Source organism: Panulirus ornatus, chromosome 34 (assembly GCF_036320965.1).
Source record: "Panulirus ornatus isolate Po-2019 chromosome 34, ASM3632096v1, whole genome shotgun sequence".
NCBI lineage: Eukaryota > Metazoa > Arthropoda > Malacostraca > Decapoda > Palinuridae > Panulirus > Panulirus ornatus.
The window spans coordinates 4,996,778-5,016,069 of NC_092257.1; positions in this window are offsets into that span (position 1 = coordinate 4,996,778).

Here is a 19,292-nt window from a genome sequence, read left to right on the forward strand (position 1 = left end):
CCCACCCTATGATCCACTTCCGCTTCCATGGTTCCATCCGCTGCCAGATCCACTCCCAGATATCTAAAACACTTTACTTCCTCCAGTTTTTCTCCATTCAAACTTACGTCCCAATTGACTTGACCCTCAACCCTACTGTACCTAATTACCTTGCTCTTATTCACATTTACTCTTAACTTTCTTCTTTCACACACTTTACCAAACTCAGTCACCAGCTTCTGCAGTTTCTCACATGAATCAGCCACCAGCGCTGTATCATCAGCGAACAACAACTGACTCACTTCCCAAGCTCTCTCATCCCCAACAGACTTCATACTTGCCCCTCTTTCCAATATATATATATATATATATATATATATATATATATATATATATATATATATGTATATATATATATATATATATATATATATATATATATATATATATATATATATATATATATATATATTATCCCTGGGGATAGGGGATTAAGAATACTTCCCACGTATTCCCTGCGTGTCGTAGAAGGCGACTAAAAGGGGAGGGAGCGGGGGGCTGGAAATCCTCCCCTCTCGTTTTTTTTTTTTTTTTTTTTTTTTCCAAAAGAAGGAACAGAGAATTGGGCCAGGTGAGGGTATTCCCTCAAAGGCCCAGTCCTCTGTTCTTAATGCTACCTCGCTAGCGCGGGAAATGGCGAATAGTTTAAAAGAAAGAAAAAAAGATATATATATATATATATATATATATATATATATATATATATATATATATATGCGGGGGGGGGGGGGTTGGAAATCCTCCCCTATTTTTCCCAAAAGAAGGAACAGAGAAGGGGGCCAGGTGAGGATATTCCCTCAAAAGTCCAGTCCTCTGTTCTTGACGCTACCTCGCTAACGCGGGAAATGGCGAATAGTATGAAAAAAAAAAAAAAAAAAATATATATATATATATATATATATATATATATATATATATATATATCCCCTGCAGGCCATTATGGAAGGTAGACACGGAGAATATCTTTTTTTTCTCACTCTCTCTGGAGAGAATTATCCCAGAGAGAGAGAGAGAGAGACAGAGAGAGAGAGATTTCTTTTCTTAGCTGGGGAATAAGAGGCTAGTTCACACAGAGATGGTCCAGCGTCAGGCATAGTTAGCGTGTGATTTAGAGCCGTATTGCTCGGCTCACACGGACGGGATTAATACGGGTTTATACTGATGGCCCTGTACAGCAGCCGTGTGCTGGGAGACGACGACAGAGGAGTGGTGGAACACGGCAATGATGTGGTGGAACATGGGAATGATGTGGTGGAACACGGCAATGATGTGGTGGAACACGGCAATGATGTGGTGGAACACGGCAATGATGTGGTGGAACACGGCAATGATGTGGTGGAACACGGCAATGATGTGGTGGAACACGGCAATGATGTGGTGGAACACGGCAATGATGTGGTGGAACACGGCAATGATGTGGTGGAACACGGCAATGATGTGGTGGAACACGGCAATGATGTGGTGGAACACGGCAATGATGTGGTGGAACACGGCAATGGTTTGGTGGAACACGGCAATGATGTGGTGGAACACGGCAATGATGTGGTGGAACACGGCAATGATGTAGCAGACTTTCCATACCGACCTACAACCCACCCCTCCCCAACCCACAACCCACTACACCCCGAACCACAACTCACCCCACTCAGACCCACAACCCACCTCACCCGACCCACAACCCACCCCAGACCAATAACCCACCCCGACCCACAACCCATAACCCACCCCGACCCACAACCCATAACCTAACCAGACCCACAACCCATAACCCACTCAGACCCACAACCCATAACCCATCCAGACCCTTAACCCATAACCCACCCAGACCCACAACCCATAACCCACCCAGACCCACAACCCATAACCCACCCAGACCCACAAACCATAACCCACCCAGACCCATAAGCCACCCCGACCCACTACCCACGACCCTCCCCGACCCACAACCCACCCGACCCACAACCCACCCGACCCACAACCCACCCGACCCACAACCCACACCGACCCACAACCCACCTCGACCCACAACCCACCCGACCCACAACCCACCAAGCACGAACCTTCCCACATCCCATCAGCCAAAAAGTGTGAAGTTTGCACCAGCGATCTTGCCTTAACTTTCCCTCTGCCTGCCTGCACCAGCTGGAGCATGACGCCCGCCCTCCTGCACCAGCTGGAGCATGACGCCCGCCCTCCTACACCAGCTGGAGCATGACGCCCGCCCTCCTGCACCAGCTGGAGCATGACGCCCGCCCTCCTGCACCAGCTGGAGCATGACGCCCGCCCTCCACCAGCTGGAGCATGACGCCCGTCCTGCACCAGCTGGAGCATGACGCCCGCCCTCCTGCACCAGCTGGAGCATGACGCCCGGAGTCCTTCACCAGCTGGAGCATGACGCCCGCCCTCCTGCACCAGCTGGAGCATGACGCCCGGAGTCCTGCACCAGCTGGAGCATGACGCCCGCCCTCCTGCACCAGCTGGAGCATGACGCCCGGAGTCCTTCACCAGCTGGAGCATGACGCCCGCCCTCCTGCATCAGCTGGAGCATGACGCCCGGAGTCCTGCACCAGCTGGAGCATGACGCCCGCCCTCCTGCACCAGCTGGAGCATGACGGCCGCCCTCCTGCACAAGCTGGAGCATGACGCCCGCCCTGCACCAGCTGGAGCATGACGCCCGCCCTCCACCAGCTGGAGCATGACGCCCGTCCTACTCTCCCCCCCCCCTCACCCCTTCCCCTCCCTCTCACCTTCTGGCAGACTGGCCTTATGATAAACTCTCTCTCTCTCTCTCTCTCTCTCTCTCTCTCTCTCTCTCTCTCTCTCTCTCTCTCTCTATCTATCTATCTATCTATCTATCTATCTGTCTATCATCATCGTCAGATGAGGCCGGCAGCAATGGGGGGGAGGGGAAGGGTGGGTGTGGGAGGGGAAAGGTGTGTGTGGGGGAGGGTGGATCAGTGGGAGGGAAAAGCCGGAAGGAAGGAAGGAAGTCACAAGGAAGGAGGGAGATGGAGGAGGCCTGGGATGGAGAGAGAGATGGAAAAGGAGAAAGAAGATGGAGGGTGGGAAAGGATCCATGGACTGGGTGGGTAAGGTTGAAAGACAAGGGTCGTACCGTCGTCGTGCTCAAGGGTCGTATACCGTCGTCGTGCTCAAGGATCGTATACCGTCGTGCTCAAGGGTCGTACCGTCGTCGTGGTCAAGGGTCGTATACCGTCGTGCTCAAGGGTCGTATACCGTCGTGCTCAAGGGTCGTATACCGTCGTGGTCAAGGGTCGTATACCGTCGTGCTCAAGGGTCGTATACCGTCGTGCTCAAGGGTCGTATACCGTCGTGGTCAAGGGTCGTATACCGTCGTGCTCAGGTATCATGCTGTCGTGGTCGGTGGATCAGTCTCCACCACACCACCACAATCAATCTCCACCACACCTCCACCACCAGTCTCCACCACACCTCCACCACCAGTCTCCACCAGACCTCCACCATCATCAGTCCCCACCAGACCTCCACCATCATCAGCCTCCACCACATCATCTCCTCCATTCACCTGGGTCATTCCCTCATCCCTCATTTATCAGACTTGTCCCTCATAATCAAGCTCACATCATGAGGTGCCTCACACCTCACACCTCACACCATCATGAGGTGCCTCACACCTCACACCATCATGAGGTACCTCACACCTCACACCATCATGAGGTGCCTCACACCTCACACCTCACACCATCATGAGGTGCCTCACACCTCACACCATCATGAGGTACCTCACACCTCACACCATCATGAGGTGCCTCACACCTCACACCTCACACCATCATGAGGTGCCTCACACCTCACACCATCATGAGGTGCCTCACACCTCACACCATCATGAGGTACCTCACACCTCACACCATCATGAGGTGCCTCACACCTCACACCATCATGAGGTGCCTCACACCTCACACCATCCTGAGGTGCCTCACACCTCACACCATCATGAGGTGCCTCACACCTCACACCATCATGAGGTGCCTCACACCTCACACCATTACGAGGTGCCTCACACCTCACACCATCACGAGGTGCCTCACAACTCACACACCCAGGCTGTGAGGATGATATATATGTATATATATATATATATATTTTCTTTCTTCTTTTTTTAAACTATTCGCCATTTCCCGCGTTAGCGAGGTAGCATTAAGAACAGAGGACTGGGCCTTTGAGGGAATACCCTCACCTGGCCCAATTCTCTGTTCCTTCTTTTGGAAAATTAAAAAAAAAAAAAAAAAAAAAAAAAAAAAAAAAAAAAACGAGAGGGGAGGATTTCCAGCCCCCCGCTCCCTCCCCTTTTAGTCGCCTGCTACGACACGCAGGGAATACGTGGGAAGTATTCTTTCTCCCCTATCCCCAGGGATAATATATATATATATATATATATATATATATATATATATATATATATATATATATATATATATATATATATATATATATATATATATATATATATATATATATATATATATATATATATATATATATATGTGTGTGTGTGTGTGTGTGTGTGTGTGTGTGTGGTCAAGAACGCTAATCGCTACATTACGTAGGTCAGTGGAGGGCCCAGCTTGGGCATTTGTGGTCACTTTTTGAAAAAGTTATTTCATACCTTTTGTGAAATATTATAACACGTAGTAACTTTTTCTTGAACTCGGTGAATGATGGATTTCGCTAAGATTCGGGTCATACGAAAAATAACTGGGTTTGGCGAGGAACATTTTCTTTTTTTTTCGAAGTTTTTGTCTTTTAAAAAAAAAAAAAAAAAAAAAAAGGAAAAGATCATTCATAGGAGAAAAAGAAAATGGTATATGACCATATCAAGAGAGGGAGAAGGTACCTCTAATGTACATCTACCCGGAGGGCAAAGGTTACCACCGTACCTGCCCGTACCTGAGGATCAAGCCTACCCCCTTACCCTCCACCGCACGGTGCGCAACGCCGACATGACATGAATTCAGTCCACACTACTGTTAGATGTTGTTCTTGTTGTTGTTATTGTTCTTGTTGTTGTTGTTTATTTTTGCCCCCACTGGTTACTCTATGATCGGAATTTCTTGAAATGATATTCATTCTGAACATTCCATCATCATGGTTCATTTGCTTTACATTTTTAATTAAAAACAGGATTCCACAGTCAGTCCCCAACACTGGCCAACACATCGTAGCTAAACTGAGACAGCAGCAGTCGTCTGTGTCCTAACGAGGCTGTTTACGATAGCAGATGAGAACAGGGACTTATGGATTACTATGGTGGGAACAGAAAGACACACCGGTTTTCTCTATAGAGACAGAACATTAGCTTCGTTACACTCAGCCTCATAGCTCAGATCTCTTTCCTAATTCCTTTCCCATGTTTACAAGTATGTTTTTTAAGAGCCCACCAGATCCGAAATACACGGTGAACTGAGATATATAAGTACCGTGACCAGAATATCGTGTTATCCTATGTTGCCTCGTCAATAAAGGATATTATACCACGTGAATAACAAAAGATAGAGAGAACACAGATGTGAAGAAGCATTCCAACACCATCCTGCAGCTTGCAGACATAGTAGATTGCTTAACCCTGAACATTAACGTTGTTTTGAATCATGAAATAGCCATCATAGATACTATTATATAGAGAAAAACCCTTGTATAGGCAACAGTCGAAGTATACTATATAGCATTCCATGTATATGTTTTCAAGTCACTTATATATTAGTCGAACAGGATCGGAGTTATGAATTTGCCAACTCAGTTCTGTATTAGAATTAGGTCAGAGTATAGGGCATTTATTCAGTGTGAGAGATATAGTCACACGAGTAATTGCAACAGGGATAATTATATATGCAGCTGTACCGACTATATTAACAGACTCATATGTGGAATCCTGTTTGATCCAAACAAAATATAACACCGTGAATCCTAATTATGAAATGTCGAATCATGTTATAGAGTGTCATTTATCATTTACTGCACGTAAGTACGGGAGTCTGGACTGAAATTGTGGGAGGTTAGGTACGAGAGTTGTGTTCCCCCCGGACGGGGTGGGTTCAGGTCACATCAGAGCAGCGGCGTTCCCTGAGGTCAGGTCACGCCCCTCCCACCCCAGGCGACGACCGCGAGATATAAGAGCGAGGAACCAGAGGGACCATCACTTCATTGCTTCAGCATCTGCAGCAGACGACAGAGAGACCCTGCAGCAGACCACAGAGAGACCCTGCAGTAGACGACAGAGAGACCCTGCAGCAGACGACAGAGAGACCCTGCAGCAGACGACAGAGAGACCCTGCAGCAGACCACAGAGAGACCCTGCAGCAGACCACAGAGAGACCCTGCAGCAGACCACAGAGAGACCCTGCCGCAGACCACAGAGAGACCCTGCAGCAGACCACAGAGAGTCCCTGCAGCAGACCACAGAGAGACCCTGCAGCAGACCACAGAGTGACCCTGCAGCAGACCACAGAGAAACCCTGCCGCAGACCACAGAGAGACCCTGCAGCAGACCACAGAGGACACGTCGACAGTCCCCCGGTCGGAGATGGCTGACTCCCGTATCATTTCTGAAGCGTGGTACAGGAACGAGATTAGAAGGATAGTTCACCTCATCTTGGAGAAGCATTTCAAGACTGACTACAACGAGGAGTCGCTGAGGAAAGTCACCCTCATCAGGAATACCCTGAGGTGGTTAGTCGAGGAGAACAAGAGGAAAGAACACGAAGCGAGGCAGCTCCTGATCACGAGAGAAGCCCTTCGTCAGCAGCTGAGGAATGTCTTCTCACAGCAGCAAGCACAGCAGCCCGAGAGGTCTCAGTCAACGGCAGGAGAAGTAGGGCGTCATCCTCAGCGCAACAGCAAGGCAACGGAAGAAGGCAAGGCCCTCCCTGACAGCAAGGACGAACCTGGACGAGACTCGACCTCATCAGCTCCTGACGAACGAGCCTCATCCGCCCCTCCTGACGAACGAGTCTGTCATCCTGGACGAGACTCGACCTCAGCCACTCCTCCTGACGAACGAGTCTGTCATCTTGGACGAGACTCGACCTCAGCCGCTCCTCCTGAGGAACGAGTCGGTCATCCTTCGACGGGACTCGACCTCAGCCGCTCCTCCTGAGGAACGAGTCGGTCATCCTCGACGAGACTCGACCTCAGCCGCCCCTCCTGAGAAAGAAGCAAGTTATCCTCCAGCCAAGCAACGCAAGATCGAAGACAGTGACAGGTGAAGCGATCGTGGAAGTGTGAGGTTCAGTGCCACTTCTACCTCACCCCTGCTTGTTGTACATGGGTTCCTGCAGACTGTCACTGTTGTACAACATGTATAGCAATTAAGTTTTGTCGCTGCATTAAGTGTTAAAGACTTTTTTTTACCACTGACTCGTTTCAGATTGTAGATATGTATTTAGTATCAATGTAAATATTGTATTACTAGATTACTTTGCATGTATGTGGATTTTTTTAGTATAATATGCGATAGATATTTCAAAATGTCATTATATTTATTATCCATCAATGAAATAAGAAACAAGTACAGGTCTCTAGCAACAGATATATGGATAAAGATATCCTATTTAACATTGGTGATTTAAGTTCTGTAACCTCGTCATAAATTGGTTAACGAGACGAAGTAAAAAAAAAAAAAAAAAACTTTTCATTGAAGTTGATGATAGGTAATTATTTCGATTCCCTAAACTCCCATCAGTATGAATAGCAACATGTGCTATTACATACGCTTCTTAAGTTGATTGGATTGCTCAAGACTTCGTCAGTACCTTAAATCCCAAACTTCTAAAGGATTGGGTTTCACTGTCCCGATACTGAATACAACAATGATGTAAGAGCTGACTGATTATATCTGGAGGACAGGTGTAATAGATGATTTATTATAGGTTCATTCAAATTTCTAGCGACGTATACGGGATCTGGAGAGAGAATAGTCATTTAGCCTAATGGTAACATTCCCGCCTGTTGCACAAGACTCCCGGGTTCGATCCTGGCTGTTGGGGGTTTGTGTGTTCTATGAAGGCGCGCGTTCATATGCACTTTATTCGTGTATATATGTATACTTTTCTTTTCAAAAGAAGGAACAGAGAAGGGGGCCAGGTGAGCATATTCCCTCAAAGGCTGAGTCCTCTGTTCTTAACGCTACCTCGCAAACGCAGGAAATCGCGAATAGTATGAAAGAAAGAAATATATATATATATATATATATATATATATATATATATATATATATATATATATATATATATATATATATATATATATATATATGTGTGTGTGTGTGTGTGTGTGTATGTGTGTGTGATGTAGAAATTATAATTGATAGACTAGATATGTTTCTTTCATAAAAATGAGTGTGATAGTATGAGAGTTTTCGTCTATTTACCATAGATTCAGTGTTATTTTATGAAATATTATTACCTTTAAGGACAAGTGAAAGACGGTTTAAGATATTTACAAATTCATAATCTTTAATGCGTCAAAATATTGATATAAAAAGTATGTACATAAAACTAACGTCCAGGAAACATAAGTTTACATGCAGCAGACGTCCAGGATACATGTGTCTACATCCAGCAGACATCCAGGAAACATGTTTACATGCAGCAGACATCCAGGAAACATATGTTTACATCCAGGAAACATATGTTTATATACAGCAGACGTCCAGGAAACATATGTTTATATACAGCAGACGTCCAGGAAACAGCCAGCGCTTCACTTGTCGCTGTTGGTCATCTTCCTTTTCTTGGCTACGGACGGACCGCACCTGCCGGGAGTCCCAGCTGAAACCACGTCGTCTCCTCCAGTCCCCGCCAGCTGGCTGGGATCATCTTGGGTCTCACTGTGTCTCCTGCGTCGTCCTCTTCCTCGTGGATAATTGCAAAGCCCAGGTCGGCACCTCGGCCCTCCTGGCATCATCCAGGTCGGATCAAGGAAGATGTGGCGGGGCGACAGCCTGGAGGCCAGCTGACGTTGTGCCTGGGTCCTGTTGGTCGACGTGTGGCTCCTGACACCCCACGACCACTTACACCCCTGGATGCGAAGATTCTGGAGAATATTCTTGATGGTGACGATCTTCCTCAGCGAATACGTCTCGTAGGCGGTCGATCTGTATTTCTCCAGCGTGATGCGCACTACCTTCCTGGCCTGTTTCCTGACGCGGTAATTCGTGGACCACATATCCTGCAGGACGGAGCCAGACATCTCGACCAGACGAAGTCCTTGAGACACCTCAGTGTAGGGGAGTTCTGACCGCCTTATTTAAACCTCTAACCGACCCCCGGCGGCTGACCTGACGTGACCTGACCCCCCCACTCTGACCTTACGGGAGGGCTACCCTGACCTGAGGGAACACTGCTGGGTTGTGACGGTGGGTGAACGTATGTGTAACACGTGGTCTTGTTCGGTCGGATTATAATTGTGTACGTGATGCCTACGTCATACGGACGTGGATGACCGTGGAACTTAGTTCAAAGATCTACCGGCGATCTTGTTTTGTCATGACGGATGAGAAATGTGCAACATGGACAGGGTAACAAAGAAACAAGCGATTCGTTTCGAACTTGAGTTATTCATTATTCATAAACGTCTATAAACTACAGATCTCTCAGAATGTTAAGTGGGATTTATAATTTCCTAAATTAGTAATATAGTTAACTAATTATCCTGTATCTAAAATCTGAAAGACCTGGTTTTAATTACCCTAACTGAACAGCACTGGGTTAACTGGAGTATAATGATGTCTTTATTCACCTTGTTATCCACGTCACCATTTTGTATGTCTGTCTGTCTCTGCTACCATGTATCCTACGAGTTTATGGGCCATTTAGCGATGATATTATTTACCCTTAAGCACCACATCTACATTATATATGTCATTAATCTACAAATCATCTCGTTTTTTGCTAGCTGTCTTCCTCATCAATCATTACCTTCCACTTGATGTACGGTTTGAAGCCGATCTCCTTCAAGCAGCAGGTAACACACACACACACACACACACACACACACACACACACACACACACACACACACACACACACACACACAAGTTATCACTAAATGCATAATAATGTGTAAACCACAGTATTTATTCTGTAAAGCTTACAGTATATCTGCTGTCCCATGGCGCCCTGAGTGAGTTACATGCGTGCCTCACTCACGTACTTATCCAAAGTGCGTAAATATCCAGCTCCACCTTGACCTTAAGCCCTTCTGTCGTTAATTACTTAATTACTGTCATGACCTCCCAGTTCTGTAATATCTGTTATACCTCAACAGTGAAATGTAAGCAGATTGGCTACCTAAATTCAATTAATCGTTCTATATTTATTCATTTATACACACACACACACACACACACACACACACACACACACACACACACACATACACACACACACGCACACACACACACATACACACACACACATACACACACACACACACACACACACACACACACACACACACACACACACACAGACACATACACACACACAGACACACACACACACACACACACACACACACACACACACACACACACACCAGATTAGATTAGGTATGAAGTTGGTCTGATACATTGTTGATAGATAGCTATATATAAGATAAGGGGCGAAGATAAGTGGGATCCCAGTATAATGCAGTCCTCTGCCTTGTAGAGGAACTGAGAATGACCGGTTTATCCAGGACAGTGGGTGTACATTGTCACTTGTTTGTGTACCGTTCGAACACAAGTGAAGGTGCCATTTATCACAAACTGCGGTATGCATTTTACGGGGAAAATTGCTGTTGTATGCTCGGGTTGAGGTCCATCTACCTAGGTCAGGTGTTGTGGCTATGGCAGAGTCAGTGGAGAGGGTTGTAGGCGAGGTTAATCTGTCTGTAAACAACTACATGACTTTGGTATGGGGTCAGGTAAAGAGTACGATGCATTAAGCTAATATATATATATATATATATATATATATATATATATATATATATATATATATATATATATATATATATATATATATAGATAGATATATATATATATATATATATATATATATATATATATATATATATATATATATATATATATATATCATCCATGGGGATAGGGGAGAAAGAATACTTCCCACGTATTCCCTGCGTGTCGTAGAAGGCGACTAAAAGGGGAGGGAGCGGGGGGCTGGAAATCCTCCCCTCTCGTTTTTTTTTTTTTTTTTCTAATTTTCCAAAAGAGGGAACAGAGAAGGAGGCCAGGTGAGGATATTCCCTCAAAGGCCCAGTCCTCTGTTCTTAACGCTACCTCGCTAACAAGGGAAATAATGGCGAATATTATGAAAGAAAATGATATATGTATTAACAGACGTACGATGATCGAGAGAAGGACTGGGGGTGACAGGGAACACGGTTGGGTGGGTGGATAAGTCAGGTGCAGGTGTGACCGGACTCTGCCCTCAGCGAGAGGTTACCTTCGACGCGGAGGAACTTGTCTCTCTAAAGGAATTAATCCTTTTCCCTCCATCTGCTTGGGATCTCATAAGATAGTCAAGAGGATTAGAACGCTTAAACCCATAACGATTTGTATCTGTTCCAATAACTGACGCCGGGAACCTCCCATAGAGGGGGTTAGGGGAAAAGAATTGGCTACCTTAAAATGCCAAAGTTAACTTCACTGACTCTCTTTTTAATGTCTGTCTTGGATTTATTGCCGTTTTTTCTGGGTGTGTGGAGGGGGAAATCGTGAACTCGATCTATCTACGTAGTCCCTTATTGTCAAAGACGCCCGCCCGCAATATGTTAACCTCATATGGCCATCATCTGTCCAATAAAAGATGGCGTGATATTTGAAGAAACTTTAGCTAGAATCGCCATTCAAATCTCATCCTCGTCTCACAGTAGAACTCCTCCTGACAGCCGAGAGTTGCCACATGTTTCTTAGATTCCAAACTCTTCTTTCTTCTTCTTTGCCAGAAACGAAGTCTGACCAGCTTGGGTCATGGGCCTCCATTGAGCAGTGAAGTGGAAATGAGGCTGTCAGAACCGTCTTTTGTGGTCTCGAACGTCATTTTGAAGCTGTCATTTCCACCCCCTGGCGCCTGTCACTGCTGAATGGTGGTGGAAATTACTGGTGTGTTAACGCTGGTAACCGCGTAGGCAGGAGTAGTGGGTCAGGTGGGTAGATATAATGGGTTAGGTGGGTAGGTGTAAGGAGCCGAGGGAGACATGGGATGGTCCTTTGAAAGTTCGTTTGGACTTCGAAGAGCTTCGCGAGGCAGAGGTTCGAACACCACGACTTGAGGCTTCTTCAGGGTCGTCTTCAGGGTCTGAGGGACTTCGAAGTCCCGTTCCATACAAGACCGAACTCCCACCTCAGCAGTGTGGGCCGCTGGGTGACATGCTCTTGGTTAAGGTCAAGCGAAGGTCCAATGTAAAGAGACCACGTCAGGAACAGTGCCACGTCCTGATGCAGAAGTGTCAGGGGGAGTGACACGTCGTGCTGACGAGGCGTCGGAAGAAGTGACACGTCGTGCCGACGAGGCGTCGGAGGGAGTGACACGCCGTGATGACGAGGCGTCGGAAGGAGTGACACGTCGTGCCGACGAGGCGTCGGTAGGAGTGACACGTCGTGCCGACGAGGCGTCGGAGAGAGTGACACGTCGTGCCGACGACGCGTCGGAAGGAGTGACACGTCGTGCCGACGACGCGTCGGAAGGAGTGACACGTCATGCCGACGAGGCGTCGGAAGGAGTGACACGTCGTGCCGACGACGCATCGGAAGGAGTGACACGTCGGGCAGTGTGCCACGTCATGTGATATACCCTGAGATACGAGACTCCGGGAGAGATACAAGGAAAGAGGAGAATATTAAGACGATATTGCATCTCTCATATCCCAGAACCTCTGCTACCTTTTGCTAATGTAGCGAACATCTGCCTCTTAGAACAAGTGAAAAGAAAAAGAAAATAAAGGAATGGTTCATGGGAACATGTGCCATCTTGGAACGAGCGAACAGAAACAGAGGCCAGAGTGAAAGAGACGGTTCATAAGCCAGGCTTCAGAATGGCAATGTTTTACTCCTGCGTCTCGAGTCCTTCTGAAACTCTCGCGTCCTATGACCACTCGGCAACTTTTGCCGTTAACCCCACTTGACTACCGGGATTTATGCGTGCATTTGCCATGGGGGGGGGAGGGTGTTAGGGGGGGGGAGTTCAGCTGAGTTGCCAGGTGTCAGCGTGGAGTCCAAGTGGCGAAGGGATTCATCCAGGTGTTGCAAGAGACAGAGGGGGTTGTGTGTGTGTGTGTGTGTGTGTTGCTGTTGTGTGTGTGTGTGTGTGTGTGTGTGTGTGTGTGTGTGTGTGTGTGTGTGTGTGTGTGTGTGTGTGTGTTGTTGTTGTTGTTGTTGTTTGGGGGTTGTGAGATGAAATGCATGTTTCATATTTCTCTCTCTCTCTCTCTCTCTCTCTCTCTCTCTCTCTCTCTCTCTCTCTCTCTCTCTCTCTCTCTCTCTCTCTCTCTCTCTCTCTCTCCCTCCCTTTACGACCACCCACCAGCCCTACGATGGAGAGACAGATAGATATCGAGATGGATCATGATTATAGATAGATAGATAGATAGATTGAGTGATATAAAGAGAATGAAAAGAAAAGAAATTACCATACAGGTGATTTGATCTGAGGGAAAGTAATACAAACATACAAAATGTCTTCATGGTCTTCGTATACTCTGTACTAGCATTATGAAATGCTTATTAAATACTAGGAAAATGAATTGATTAAATTCCTTTCGAGGGAAAATTCATAGGAATAAAAAATAATTTCGAGGGCATAGATTACATCTCAAGAGTAATTCTATTATAGAAAGAGGAGGGGGGAGGAGGAAAAAAAGGGTGGGTCAAAATAATTAGGTGGATGGGAAAACTATTTCTCGGGGTCTCCTTTTAAATGTAATTCACGTAAGTCGAGAATACTGAAGGACCCGAAATTAACCCCCCCCACCCCCCTCCTGGTTCCTGAGACCTGACCTGAAGACGGTAGTCCCAGTGGCCTGGGTCATTAGCTAATTAGATTGCTTTTAAAACTGGTAATTAAGGAATGGAAATGGGTTAAGAACTTTAAACATGGCTTTGAAGAAAAGAGGGTTTTTTTTTGTAAATGTCCTAAAAGGCCTCTTTCAGGACATTTTAGGTTTGTATATATATGTTTGTATATATATGTTTGTATATATATATATATATATATATATATATATATATATATATATATATATATATAGGGGTGAGGGTCAAGTCAATTGGGAGGTGAGTTTGAATGGAGAAAAACTGGAGGAAGTGAAGTGTTTTAGATATCTGGGAGTGGATCTGTCAGCGGATGGAACCATGGAAGCGGAAGTGGATCATAGGGTGGGGGAGGGGGCGAAAATTTTGGGAGCCTTGAAAAATGTGTGGAAGTCGAGAACATTATCTCGGAAAGCGAAAATGGGTATGTTTGAGGGAATAGTGGTTCCAACAATGTTGTATGGTTGCGAGGCGTGGGCTATGGATAGAGATGTGCGCAGGAGGATGGATGTGCTGGAAATGAGATGTTTGAGGACAATGTGTGGTGTGAGGTGGTTTGATCGAGTAAGTAACGTAAGGGTAAGAGAGATGTGTGGAAATAAAAAGAGCGTGGTTGAGAGAGCAGAAGAGGGTGTTTTGAAATGGTTTGGGCACATGGAGAGAATGAGTGAGGAGAGATTGACCAAGAGGATATATGTGTCGGAGGTGGAGGGAACGAGGAGAAGAGGGAGACCAAATTGGAGGTGGAAAGATGGAGTGAAAAAGATTTTGTGTGATCGGGGCCTGAACATGCAGGAGGGTGAAAGGAGGGCAAGGAATAGAGTGAATTGGAGTCATGTGGTATACAGGGGTTGACGTGCTGTCAGTGGATTGAATCAAGGCATGTGAAGCGTCTGGGGTAAACCATGGAAAGCTGTGTAGGTATGTATATTTGCGTGTGTGGACGTGTGTATGTACATGTGTATGGGGGGGGGGCCATTTCTTTCGTCTGTTTCCTTGCGCTACCTCGCAAACGCGGGAGACAGCGACAAAGTATAAAAAAAAAAAAAAAAAAAAAAAAAATATATATAATCATTGGGGATAGGGGAGAAAGAATACTTCCCACGTATTCCCTGCGTGTCGTAGAAGGCGACTAAAAGGGGAGGGAGCGGGGGGCTGGAAATCCTCCCCTCTCGTTTTTTTTTTTTTTTTTTCCAAAAGAAGGAACAGAGAAGGGGGCCAGGTGAGGATTTTTCCTCAAAGGTCCAGTCCTTTGTTCTTAACGCTATCTCGCTATCGCGGGAAATGGCGAATAGTATGAAAGAAAAAAGATATATATATATATATATATATATATATATATATATATATATATATATATATATATATATTTTTTTTTTTTTAAACTTCGCCATTTCCCACGTTAGCGAGGTAGCGTTAAGAACAGAGGACTGGATCTTTGAGGAAAAATCCTCACCTGGCCCCCTTCTCTGTTCCTTCTTTTGGAAAAAAAAAAAAAAAAAACGAGAGGGGAGGATTTCCAGCCCCCCGCTCCCTCCCCTTTTAGTCGCCTTCTACGACACGCAGGGAATACGTGGGAAGTATTCTTTCTCCCCTATCCCCAATGATTATATATATATATATATATATATATATATATATATATATATATATATATATATATATATATATATATATATATATATATATTGGATATTTTATCCATAATTACAGTTGTCCTTCTTGATGTAGCCTAGAAATCTATTAATATTTCTCATATTTACACATTTTTTTTTTTCATACACATTCCTGATAGAGGAGCATTTGGTAGATAATTACCACAGTTAATATTAAAGAAGCATTTGGTGCATGGTTCTAAGAGGGAGGAGCATTTGCTCAATGACTCACAAAGGGTAATTGGTAAATATTCGCAACAGCTGATGTTAGAGAAGCATTTGGTGCACATGGTATTGTTTACAGTGCCCAGCTGTACGGAGCAGCTGGGGTCGGGGATGGATAGGTCTGGGTACAGAGCCATTCTCATTACACACGAGAATCGGAATGTGTCTGTGAACTTCTGTCTGGGAGGGAGGGAGGCAGGGAGAGTGTGAGGGAGGGAGGGAGAGTGTGAGGGAGGGAGGGAGAGTGTGAGGGAGGGAGGGAGAGTGTGAGGGAGGGAGGGAGAGTGTGAGGGAGGGAGGGAGAGTGTGAGGGAGGGAGGGAGAGTGTGAGGGAGGGAGGGAGAGTGTGAGGGAGGGAGGGAGAGTGTGAGGGAAGGAGGGAGAGTGTGAGGGAGGGAGGGAGAGTGTGAGGGAGGGAGGGAGAGTGTGAGGGAGGGAGGGAGAGTGTGAGGGAAGGAGGGAGAGTGTGAGGGAAGGAGGGAGAGTGTGAGGGAGGGAGGGAGAGTGTGAGGGAGGGAGGGAGAGTGTGAGGGAAGGAGGGAGAGTGTGAGGGAGCGCAAGGAAGCCGCGTCTACAATTGAGAAAGTCTCTCTCTCTTTCTTTCTTTCTTTCTTTCTTTCTTTCTTTCTTTCTTTCTTTTGTTTTTTTCAGACTTTTGAAGGAAGTTACGAAAGTTTTTGAAAGACTTTGAATGATATGACCTGTGGTGGATCATTGTAAGATATAGATAATGAATCTTTCTTGGCTTTATCGAAGATAATAGCTTAAGATATTGATGATAACTACCCATAACTACCCATAACTACCCGATAAGATAGCATCGTAGCTAATGACTTGAAGAGGGTTTATGTAACGTATAGATAATGACCCTTTTGGTGGATTTCTCCAAGATAATGACCCCAAGATAATGATAATGACCCATACAGGGTCCAGATATTCAACTCAAGCTGGTCCATTTGAAGGACACCAAGCCATCTTAAAGCCATTAGAGATAATGGCCTTTGATGAAGTGATGTAAGATAATGATGGTTCCCTTATATTGGGATAAGGGGCCGATGGGAGGTCAATAATGGTGAAGATAGTGACATAATGTAGACCTGTAGAACATTAGACACCACTGGAACAAGATCAGACGAAATACAGTGAACGTGCGACGTTCACGTGAACAGTGAACATTATGATGATAATAATGATATTGATGTTAATGATAACTATAATGATAATAATCATGATTATTGTAGCTTCTTCTTATTATTGTTATTATTATTATTATTATTATTATTATTATTATTATTATTATTATTATTATTATTATTATTATCATTATTATTATTATTATTATCATTATTATTATTATTATTATTATGATTATCATTATTATTATTATTATTATTATTATCATTATTATTATTATTATTATTATTATTATTATTATGATTATCATTATTATTATTATTATTATTATTATTATTATTATCATTATTATTATTATTATTATTATCATTATTATTATTATTATTATTATTATTATTGTTATTATTATTATTATTATGATTATCATTATTATTATTATTATTATTATTATTATTATTATCATTATTATTATTATTATTATTATCATTATTATTATTATTATTATTATTATTATTATTATTATTATTATTATTATGATTATCATTATTATTATTATTATTATTATTATTATCATTATTATTATTATTATTATCATTATTATTATTATTATTATTATTATTATTATCATTATTATTATTAGTATTATTATTATTATTATTATTATTATTATTATTATCATTATTATTATTATTATTATTATTATTATTATTATGATTATCATTATTATTATTATTATTATTATTATCATTATTATTATTATTATTATTATTATTATCATTATTATTATTATTATTATTATTATTATTATCATTATTATTATTATTATTATTATTATGATTATTATTATTATTATTATTATTATTATTATTATTATTATTATTATTGTTATTATTGTCATTATTATTATTATTATTATTATTATTATTATTATTATTATTATTATTATTATTATTATGATTATCATTATTATTATTATTATTATTATTTCATTATTATTATTATTATTATTATTATTATTATCATTATTATTATTATTATTATTATTATCATTATTATTATTATTATTATTATTATTATTATGATTAATATTATTATTATTATTATTATTATTATTATTATTATTATTGTTATTATTGTTATTATTGTCATTATTATTATTATTATTATTATTATTATTATTATTATTATTATTATTATTATTATTATTGTCATTATTGTCATTATTATTATTATAATTATTATTATTATTATTATTATCGTTATTATTATTATTATTGTTATTATTATTATTATTATTATTATTATTATTATTATTATTATTATTATTATTATTATTAATTTGTTTCCTTTAACCACCATTTTTTATTTACTGGTAAAGGTAATAGAGTTAACTTTACCATCCTTGCTGCTTCCATTGTGATCATCAGAAATGTGGTAGTGGTGACTTTCCTCTGACATGTGATAAAAGGCCTGACTGTTTTGACCTTTTCTAATAGCGTTGATTGCTATAGAGGCCTGTATGGTTGCTGGGGAAGCCTTTTGTGTCTGCTGGGTTGGCCTTTTATGGGTATAAGGGTGGCCTTTTTTTCCTCCTGAGAGGGTTTTTTATCTGATGGGAAGCCTTTTATGGTTGTATTGGAGGCCTCGCTTTTTCTTACGGCCTTTTGTGGTTATTGGAAGGTCGTATTGTTAAAGCCTTTTTATGGATGCTAGGAAGGCCTTTTATGGCTGTGCACAAGGCCTTTTATAAATGTTCAGAGATAATTTTAAGACTTCAGAAAGCCTTTTGTGAATGTTCAGAAATCATTTTAAGGCTGTTCAGAAAGCCTTTTATGACTGTTAGAGAGGCCTTTTATGGCCACTAGGGAGGTCTTTCATGGCTACTGGGGAGGCCTTTTTCGGTTCGAGAAGTTTATTAGTGTTTTCTTCTGTGTGTGTGTGTGTGTGTGTGTGTGTGTGTGTGTATGTGTGTGTGTGTGTGTGTGTGTGTGTGTGTGTGTATGTGTGTCTGTGTGTGTGTGTGTATGTGTGTCTGTGTCACTGTGTGACTGTGTGTGTCTGTGTCACTGTGTGTGTGTGTGTGTGTGTGTGTGTGTGTGTGTGTGTGTGTGTGTCACTGTGTCACTGTGTGTGTGTGTGTGTGTGTGTGTGTGTGTGTGTGT